This window comes from Protopterus annectens, chromosome 12.part0 (assembly GCF_019279795.1).
Source record: "Protopterus annectens isolate FY-2018-M chromosome 12.part0, PAN1.0, whole genome shotgun sequence".
Taxonomy (NCBI): domain Eukaryota; kingdom Metazoa; phylum Chordata; order Ceratodontiformes; family Protopteridae; genus Protopterus; species Protopterus annectens.
The window spans coordinates 492,597,958-492,609,290 of NC_056746.1; positions in this window are offsets into that span (position 1 = coordinate 492,597,958).

The window sequence follows — 11,333 nt, forward strand, 5'->3', positions numbered from 1 at the left end:
CATTTAGTTTTAGTCCGTGGTTTTGACACCAACTATTTGTTTTGGACAGGCGATTTTTGTAGGATCCTGGTTTCCCTGGAAAGTTTATGATGGTGCCAAGTTTGCAGCCATTTTCAAATTTGGTCAATCACAAACCCTTAACATTAGGCTTGATCTCCAAAATATAAATACCAAAGAGTTAAAAGTAGTTAAAGTTCCTGAGTACAATGATATTATGTTGTCTAGAGAATTTATCTAGCAGATTCAGGGAATTAATGTTAATTAATGTTAACTGTGCAGGACATGAAAGAGGGAATCATAGTTAAAAATGTGATGGTGGTATTAAGAATAATTTGGACCTGTATAATTTCTAGTTTGGGATCATGGGTGATTTGCCCTGATGATAGAATCCCTCATAAATAAGAAAACTACCCTGCAGTTCACAGTGGGTTTGAAGAAGTGATAGGCATTTAACCCAAATATATAGTGAGCATTATCAATATGCTGAAACCACATTTCATGTTCAGAAGTAAATGTAGTGCTTTTGGCATAAGAGTAATATATGTTATAGTGGCTGTTTCAGGATAATTTGGTTTTACAGGTGGAAATGTGTGTGTATTTTATTTATTTGCTAACTTATTTATTTTTATTTTTGCAAGTGCTGTCTTCAGATGTAAGATACAGTGCTTTGCATGTAGTGCTTGAAGATTTTATTGTGGCAGCGCTGTTGCTGGGATATTGCTTTCTTCATTGTGCAGGGTAAGTTAGTACTATAGTAATGTTAATGCTTTAATGGCTGAAATTCATTTTTTTTTATTTCTTGCCCTATTTAGATGTGCCCCAGGATTCAGCAAGCTCTGCACAGTGTGCAGGAATACTGCAGGAGCTGCTGGAGGCAATATGACTGCTGAGAGATACAGGAACAAGCTCCCGTGACGTGCATGAGCACTCCTGCACTATTCCTGCATGGACATAGCTCTTGTATGCAAATTACCACATTTGCAGGTAAAAAACATGCAAATGAGGTGAATTTCCGATCCAGGAAGCTGGCAGCCGTCCTTGCAGGACTAGTGTAACCTGCAGAAATGTACTTGGGTAGTAACCCAGTACATTTCTGCAAACTACAAAACGGAGCCATGACAGCTCCAAATAAAGGGTGTATATAATGTGTAAAGCATGCCAATGGCCGAATATATGGCCATTAGCATGGAAAACAGTTGCAAAAAAAATAACAGCATGCAAATGGGATCAGCTGGAAAATAAAAGAAAAACCCTGAAAAAAGCTTTCCCTGCAAAATCACAATTTCTCAATGGCAGGCAGAAGACAACAAGGCCAGTGAATAGTGATTGCTAATGGGGAAGGCTCAGTGTGGGACTTGTAACTAGGCAATAGCAGCAATCCTATGCAAATGAGGGGAATGATACTGAATCGCAGATTTCTCCTCATGGCTAGCCTGCACCCAACTGTGTAGGTGCAGGAAGACCGTGGTGCAAGCCTAAGAGCTAACTGACATCACAGAGGGGTGTGACAGGTATACTGTAAGCTTATTGGAGCCCTGTGGCTCGGGTTTGCCCTAAACTTAGCAGAGCTAAAGAAGGGGTGTGTTTGAACCTGCCAAGCACACTTTTCATTGCCTAAATGGGTGTGCACGCCACGCACTGGGTTTTAAACCAAAAAAAAAAAAGCAAACCAGGAAATAGCAGCTCTGTGCACATCCAAGCACTGTGTTTGCACGGCGTGCCTCCGGGCTTAAACAGGAAGGCAATGAGAAGGGAAAACAACAGTAGGAAGATAATCAAGGAGAACTAGTATAGGTGGCAGCTGAAATGTATCAAAATCAGCCAATTACACAGGCAGCAGCCCAGCCCAGCACACTACTATAAACTATGCAAACACTTTCCCTCTGTTTTTTTCCCACAAACTCTACACCACCAGTGTACACAAATGGGGAAATTTTACCTAACAAAAGCAACAAAATGATAGGAGCTGAATTTGCTCTCATAAATCAACATATGAAAGAGGCTAAGGGTGATGAGGATGAGAATGCTGATGACCAACCCACAGTGAGAAGAAGGAGAAGAGTGTACAGACCCAGGGTAACCTACCAGGGGCAACATGAGCTCGAGATAGTGGAGTGCTATAGGGTGGATAGGGACCTCCTACAGCAAACTGTTGAGCTGTGCCGGCCATGCCTCACACACAGAACCAACAGAGGGGAACCCATCCTAGTGGATACCAAGGTATGTGTAGGCCTAAAAATACTAGCCACAGGTACCTTCCAAAGTCCAACTGGGGATATCATGGGGATCTCACAGGCATCAGCATCCAGGGTACTCCACCAGTTCTTGGATGCCATGTCAGCACATGCCGATGAGCACATATATTTCTTCACCACTCATGAGGTGTTGACCAGCAATATGCATCTCTTCCACCAAATAGCAGAATACCCTGAAGTAGTGTGTGCTATAGACTGCACGCACATACACATCAAAGCACCACCCGGTGAGCAGGGTAGATTCTACATAAACTGCAAGGGCTTCCCCTCCATCAACTGCCAGGTCATGTGCGATGTCCAGGGCATTATAATGAATGTGTGTGTGCTGGCTGCCCTGGAAGCTATCATGACCCCACATCAGGCATATGACACAGCTGTACCAGAGATTTGCCAATGGGGACATCCCATATGGTCACCTAGTGGGGGATGCTGGTTACGCACTGGAGCCGTGGCTGAAGACACCCATCAGAAATGCACACACCCGAACAAGAACTCCATAATGAGGCACACGCACAGACCAAAATCATAATAGAGCATATGTTTGGGAAACTCAAGTCATGGTTCAGGTGCCTGGACATATCCGGTGGAGCCTTGCAGTACTCATCAGCTACATGTTCCCAAATTGTCATCGTATGTACCATGCTACACAATATGATCCTACAGAAATAGCTGCAGCAGGAAGAGCACGGGGCAGGGCCACACAGCCCCCCACCATTGCCAAGGCCTGTACAGGCACAGAGTGACTCAGAGGAGGAACAACCTAAGCCTGCCCCAGTAGGCAGAAGGAGGTGTGCCCAGTATGCCCAGGCCTTGGCAAAGAGGCTGCGCATAGCACATACACTGACACAGTAGGAACCCAGGGAATGACACCTCTCTCTGGCTCACACATACAGTAAAATGGATGCTAAACATGACACTACTTGTGCTTAACCATGTATAGGGAGTGTACTATGTGCATCCAACATAGTCATCCCTCCAGCACCATCCTCAATACTGGCACAGCCACAAGGTAAGTCACACTCCCTATCAATTGCTGAATGGAGTAGTATGTTTTATTACTCGTATCTATGTTATGGATGTGAGCATGCAAGGGAATCGGGTAGCTGAATGGGATGCCAGCAGATAATAGACACCTATATTGGTAGCATGAAATCTGTAACAAATACTGATGTCACCACAGTAGCCAGTACTAGACAAGGTGACAAAACCCACTGCAGAAAATATGGTGGGCCAAATGTGTGTCCATAGGACACAGACATGCCAGTCAGTGAGGCTCACATACCCAATAACAGTCTCAACCAGCAGGACAGGCATAGACAAACACAAAGAAAGGCTGTGCTAACGCCTCTGATTGATGGCTATGGAGAACATCCCCCCTCCAGAACTACACAGACAGACTACAATAGGTCAGGCAGTGGGATGTTAGCTCTGAAGGGTAAGAAGTCTGAAACTGAAATGTAGGTCAATAAAACCTAAGAACTGTAGTACACTGATATACCTGTAGTCTGCATGATAGGTCAGAATACAGAATGAAATGGAGTACCTGAAATACCAGTACAGTCATAGCAAATGTATACAGTTGTCAGGTGTACCCCCACCCCCACAATCCTATGTAAAAATGTAGTAACATGCATGTGTAGGTATAATAGTGGAGCACAGAGTACCTGAGTTGACCAAAGTTGCAGGACTGATTGTAGCACGTGTACAATATGCAGGGCTGTGTTTGTTAGGTTGATGTGTGTTGTATATTGTGTGAGACTGGTCAGTATGTAGGCATGGTGGGTTTTGTCCTGGTGGCCATTAGCCAGTACTGCCAATGACAGGGCCAAGTTCTCACAACTGCAGTGCCAAACACAATGCATCCCAGCAAGACACATTCCAGCAGTAAGCCATAGTAATTGTTCGGATGTAATATCTGTCACTATCTGAAAGATGGACATGGCATAAATGTGAGCCTAGACATACAAACAGTACACAGGTGGAAGTACCCTAGACAGACAGTGTATAAAATGTTACTGTCAAATGGATACACCTTTGGAATTGTACATACAGGTTAGCAGCACATTAGTTGGGTTTGTAGTGTTGAATACCGATGTCATCTGGCCAAACACTAGCAGACCACAAAGGTCACAAGTATGAAGTATTGAGAAACTGCTGATGTTCCTGCACAAGCCATAATAAGTGGAATACCCACATATATATGTGAGTCAGCTGTAAGTAGCTTCCATAGCACACATGCACCCAGCTCACCCCACCATCAGCCACAGGTACTTCACAGGTCTTATCCCTGCTGTTGGGAATGAGTACAATATGACCCCCACCTCTGTTTGGAAATAGCCATAGAATGCAGCATGTTGAAGAGGTGCCCTATGCAGGTGTGTCCCTAGCTGTAAGCAGCACCCACACCACTGCATCAATAATGACAAAAACTATTGACATTAACACCTTGCAAACCTACCCTGTCACCCCAGGGGAATATAGTGGCTTGCTGCCTGGGACTGTAGGAGTGACACAATGCAACAGCCTGCTACAAATGGTCTGCATCACTACTAAATGCCCTACAGCCTTCTGTCAAAGGTCTGTGTCTCAGCTATACTGCCAATGTATGTTATCTCATGGACTCCCAAATAACAACATAAAACAATCCACAGAACACAATTGCAAGGCCATGTCGACAAATCCCAGTACCATGTCCACCATGTCCTACTGCATGAACTGTGGACCAACCCTAAAATACTGCTGGGATGACATGATAACTATAGGGAACTTATCAGATAATGTTTGCATAATGTTTGGAAGAGGATAGAATAACAGAGGGGGATAGGAGCATGGACGCCATGGAGTGTGTGAAGTCTGAAACTCAGCTATGTGCACATATTATCCCTGCCTACAAATACAGGAATGGGTGGCTACAAACCTGCTTGTAAACCACAATGTGAAGGGGTAATAACCAGAAATATGAGCCCGCCTCTGCGTAATCTGTGTGAATCTCTACAGCTGAGAGGTATGGCCACAGCAGGATATGGCCATACTGTCACGTTGATGGATGTACAAGCATGGAATCCTCAGCCACCACTGTATCAAGGTGCTGAACCATTTACACAGACCCATCAGCAAGTGTCTGCAGCTTCCCCTCCAGAATGGCATGGTTGTGCAAGAATATGTAGGCTGCATACCACAATACTGGACACAGCTTCATTCACCCTGTGTTCCCCAGGAAATTATTGCAAGCAAATATGTATACCTGACAGTAGTTGATGACATAAAACATCAGAGTGTAAAACAGTGCATATGTCTGAATATCTCTGCTAACCCCAAAACCATGTAGCAGAAGAAACACAGACACAATTACTTACAGTACCCACTATCCTTTGCCCATTTTGACCCTATATTGTTAACCGATCTACAGATATCCCACAGAAACAGGTTGCTAGTTGTAGGTGTAGAACACAACAGCCTGCACTGGAATACAACCTACCTGGAATGGATTCACACATTCAGTACAGAAGGTTATACTGGGCATGCTCCCACACTTAGAGAAACAAAGCCCATGTCTGACAACAAAATAATGAAATGTCATATTGGGCATGCTCCCACACTTACAGAAATGAAGCCTGTGTCTGGCAACAACAGTGGACTATACATATCTGACAGTCACAGATGTTCATGCACACACACCACATTGCAAACCAGTCATGCTTTGCACACACATTGGAAAGGAATATACACATATATCCAAGCACAACACATTATAATAGGCCAAACTTACACATACATAGATGTGTGGAAGAGAGTGACAGACAGTGACAAAGAGCCTCCCATCATGGGGCCTGTCCCACCCAGCACACATCCAAATGGCTAAAATCACATGATGTGCAAATGTCAATCACTGTAAACATTTGCCTCTGGTGTCCCTCAGCACTATAGTGTATGTGGTGCTTGTGATAACTGTGTAACATGACTGTACACGTCATTATTCATCTAGCATTTGGATACACTTACCTGTTAAATTTAAACCTGCGTGTGCCTGAGTGTTGTGTATCTTCCAGATAAATAGTTTATGGCCCATGCACACACACTACACTCCCCATTGCCCTACTTTGGCAAGCTTGCTGATGTAATTCACCTTGAAATACACCTTTGGTAAAAAAGTAACCCTATAGGCTCTGTGGTGTGTGCTATAACTGCGTAATGCTATAGTGTGATGTACTAATTAGGTAGGAGTTCTAATCCCAGACATGGCGACTGTGTGTGTAGGGATCAATGCTTTTGAGACCATTCACGGTCACTACACTCCCCATTGCCCTACTTTGGCACACCTGCTGATGTCATTCACCTTGAAATACACCTTTGGGAAAGGAGTAGTCTAGTAATCTCCATGGTGCGTGCTATAACTGCATAATGTAGTGTGATGTACTAGCTAGGTAAGAGTTCTAATCCCAGACATGGCAACTGTAAAACTTTGTGTGTGTGCATTTGTTTGTATGTGTAGGGATCAATGCTTTTGAGGCCATTCACAGTCACTACAATTTCCATTGCCCTACTTTGGCAGGCCTGCTGATGTCATTCACTTTAAAATATACCTTTGGGGAAAGAGTAGCCCAGTAAGCTTCATGGCGTGTGCTATAACTGTGTAATGCTGTACTATGATGTACTAATTAGATAGGAGTTCTAATCCCAGACATGACAACCATGAAACTTTATGTGTGCTTGGTTGCATGTGTAGGGATCAATGCTTTTGAAGCCATTCACAGTCTACAATTTCATTGCCCTACTTTGGCAGGCCTACTGATGTCATTCACTTTGAAATACACCTTTGGGGAAAGAGTAGCCCAGTAAGCTCTATGGTATGTGCTATAACTGCATAATGCTGTAGTGTGACATACTAGTTAAGTAGGTGTTCTAATTCCAGACATGACAACTGTGAAACTTTGTGTGTATGTCTAGGGAATCAATGCTTTTGAGGCCATTCACAGTCACTACAATTTCCATTGCCCTACTTTGGTAGGCCTGCTGATGTCATTACCTTTGAAATACACCTTTGAGGAAAGAGTAACCCAATAAGCTCCATGGCACTTGCTATAACTGGATAATAGTGTAGTGTGATGTACTAGTTAGGTAGACGTTCTAATCCCAGACATGGCAACTGTGAAACATTGTGTGTTTGTTTGTATGTGTAGGGATCAATGCTTTTGAGGCCATTCACAGTCACTACAATTTCCATTGCCCTACTTTGGCAGGCCTGCTTATGTCATTCACTTTGAAATATACTTTTGGGGGAAAAGTAGCCCAATAAGCTCTGTAGTGCATGCTATAACTGTGTAATGCTGTAGTGTGATGTACTAGTTAGGTAGGAGTGCTAATCCTAGACATGGTAACTGTGAAACTTTGTGTGTGTGTGTTTAGTTGTTTGTGTGTGTGTGTGTGTGTGTGTGTGTGTGTGTGTGTGTGTGTGTGTGTGTGTGTGTGTGTGTGTGTGTGTGTGTGTGTAGGGATCAATGCTTTTGTGGCCATACACAGTCACTAGGCACTCCTAAAAATGGAGAACATTGATATCTGTGCAGTAACAGAGACCTGATCCAAGGCTCCAGAGAGCACCCCTGCAATACCAGGTACAGCTCTTACCACACCTGTCGACCACCAAACCAGGACCGAAACATTAAAGGTGGAGAAGTGTCCATATTCACCAAGGATATTCACACCACCAGGCTACTTGCCCAACACAATGCACCTGAAATTCTCCCAACGCAATGAACACTAGGTAAGACTACAATCCAAACTGTATAGCTTGCTACAGATCCCTCACCATGCCCCAGGATTCCCACTACACCTTTCTAAACATACTGGAAAATATTAAGATATAACCAAACACCATGCCCCAGGATTCCCACTACACCTTTCTAAACATACTGGAAAATATTAAGATATAACCAAACACCCTAATAGTGGGTGATTTCAACTACCCTGCCATTAACTGGGATAACTACTCATGTTCCAACACCTGTACCCAATGGTTCTTCTATCCTAGACCTGGTCATTACCAACATGAGAAATCAATGCTCCACACCTATGCTCACCACATCTGTGGTCAGGTGTGACCGTAAGCGAATCACCCTTGACATCTACATCCCTCCCCCTCACCCCATTAAGGAAACCTCTGTAAAAAAAATCTCGAAAGCCAACTTCATGCTACACAAGTCAGATGTTACACCCATGACACCCATGCAGACGGGAACTGAAAGGTCGACTGCTGAATCCTACACTAAGGCACTGTATGAGTACAACCACTCATGCATGAATTGTGCCATCCTAAATAGAACCAAGATGCTCCCCTCCAAGAAAAGGAAGCCAATGTGGTGGTCCCCTGCCATAAACAAACTTTACAACAAAAGCAAGAAACTGTTGCAAAAAAGAGGAAATTCCCAGGATGCAAAAAAGTCCCTTACCAGCCTCAGTAAGAAGCTGACATTCCTCATAAACTCATCCAAAGCTAGCTACGAAAATAATATAGCCAAAGATTCTAAAAACAACCACAAAACATTCTATAGCTATGTCAGGAATCTAAATGGTAATGCTCAGATCTGCTCTGAGCTACAACAGAATGGCATTAAATATACTGATCCCAAGAATATTGCCAATATCCTGGCAGATCAATTCAGTGCCAACTGCACCCCCTCCCATCCCCTAAAGGGGCCATCTCAATACTTAAAGATTGCCAGATTCTGGTAATAATGGCCACACAGGTAAAAACCACACTCTCCAGAGCTAAAAAAGTAGCATCCATGGGACCACACAACATCCCAGGCTATGTACTACATGAACTACAAAATGAACCGGTATTTCACCTAAGTGCCATGTTTAATCATAGCCACACCTCAGGCTTCATGCCCACTGAGTAGTGCACAGCTACAGTTATCCCAGTCCACAAGTGTGGATTCAACCTTGGATCCTGGGAACTACCACCCCATCAGTCTGACAAGCCTGATCTGCAAGGCCATGGAACATATTATCATGTAACTTATAAACAAAGACATTGGCAACCTGCAAACACTGGACCCCACCCAGGTTGGGTTTGTGAAGGGTCGATCATGTCTCCTGAACCTAACTGACATCTTCGAATCAGACTCCAGAGCTGTGGGCGAGGGTAAGGCAGTCCACACAGCCTATCCGAACCTCGGCAAGGTCTTTGACACCATCCCCCAGTCTGGAATCATAGATAAATTTACTAAGCTGGCCATTAATCCCTACATCACTCAATGGGTTGCCAACTGGCTTACTGACAGAACCCACACTGTAAAAGTAGGCGACTCCAAATCCAACTCCAGACAAGTGACACTTGAAGTACTTCAGGGTTCAGTCCTGGGACTGCTCTTGTTTGGCATCTACTGCTCTGAACAACAGGCCAACACTAAGGTACTCTGGCTAATAAAGGTTGCAGATGACTGCAAACTGAGATCCAGTATTGAATCCCCAAATGATGTGGATATTCTACAAAAGGAGAGAAAAATATTTTATGTGTATAAACACAAAAAACAGACCGGTTGCATTGAAAAGGCCATTGGGCCAAAACCGATCTGTTTTTTGTGTTTATACACATGAAATATTTTTCTATCCAGTTGGGTGCTGGCTTTTTGTTATTGCTAGTTATGTTTTTTGAGCCTGTGCCCCTGCCGTCCTTGCAGAGGTCCTGGTTATAGTCATTATTCTACAAAAGGGCCTTAAAGAAACAGATGCTTGGTGCCAGAGCCATGGGCTCAAGCTCAATGCCAAGAAATGTATAGATATCCCCTATGGGAAGGAACATGTACCCATGAAGTACCACATAGGTGACAGTACACTAAACACCGAAAGTGTGATAAGAGACTTAGGAACACAGGTGGACAGTGGTCTCACCTTTGATAACCACATCACCACAACAGTCAGAAAATCTGCCTATGTGGCACACCTCATCACTAAGGGCTTTTCATCCAGAATAAAGGGGGTCATTGTCTCACTGTAGTCATCCCTCAGTAAACCCAGTACAGAATACAAGCCCCATTTGGTATGTACCTCTCAAGACATCTGCAACAATTAGAAAGGCTGCAGAAATACTACACTAAAAGAATCACAGACCTAAAGCAGATGCCCTATGCTGACCATCTGAAAATCATCCAGCTATACTCTGTCACATATTGTCTACTCAGAGGCAATCTCTGCTTAACATACAAAGCCATGTCAAACCTAGAGATGTTGAACATGCTACACGTAAAGAAATCCCAATCCCTCAGAGACACATGCTCCAGGGATCCAAACCTTGTCATCACAATGAACAAAACGTGCTTGAGGGATGAGTTCCTGACCCAGAGACTCCCCAGACTTTGGAATAGACTGCCCATACATGTCAAGCAGAGTGCCTCTTTGGTCCTCTTCAAAATGAACCTTGACGATTGGATGAGAGATAGGAAATTCACCCTGGGGATCATGTCAGTCACCCTGCTATACAGGGGTCCAGGGAAGTAAATATTGTGGGAACAAATAGCCAGGGAATTGTCATGGCTAGGCTTGTATAGGCCCTAGCCTAGTACCAACCTATGAACCTATGAACATATGAACTACACTTTCCATTGCCCTACTTTGGCAAGCCTGCTGATGTCATTCACTTTGAAATACACCTTTGGCGAAGGAGTAGACCAGTAAGCTCTGTAGCACGTGCTATAACTGCGTAATGCTATAGTGGGATGTACTAGTTAGGTAGGAGTTCTAATCCCAGACATGGCAACTATACGACTGTGTGTGTGTGTCTGTTTGTTTGAATGTGTAGGAATAAATGCTTTTGAGGCTGTTCACAGTTACTACAATTTCCATTGCCCTACTTTGGCAACCCTGCTGATGGCATTCACCTTGAAATACACCTTTCAGGAAAAAGTAGCCAATAAGCTCTGTGGCACATGATATAACTGTGTAATGCTACACTGTGAGATACTAGTTAGGTAAGAGTTCTAATCCCAGACATGGCAATTATGAGACTGTGTGTGTGATTGTGTCTGTTTGTATGTGTAGGAATAAATGCTTTTGAGGCTATTCACAGTCACTACTATT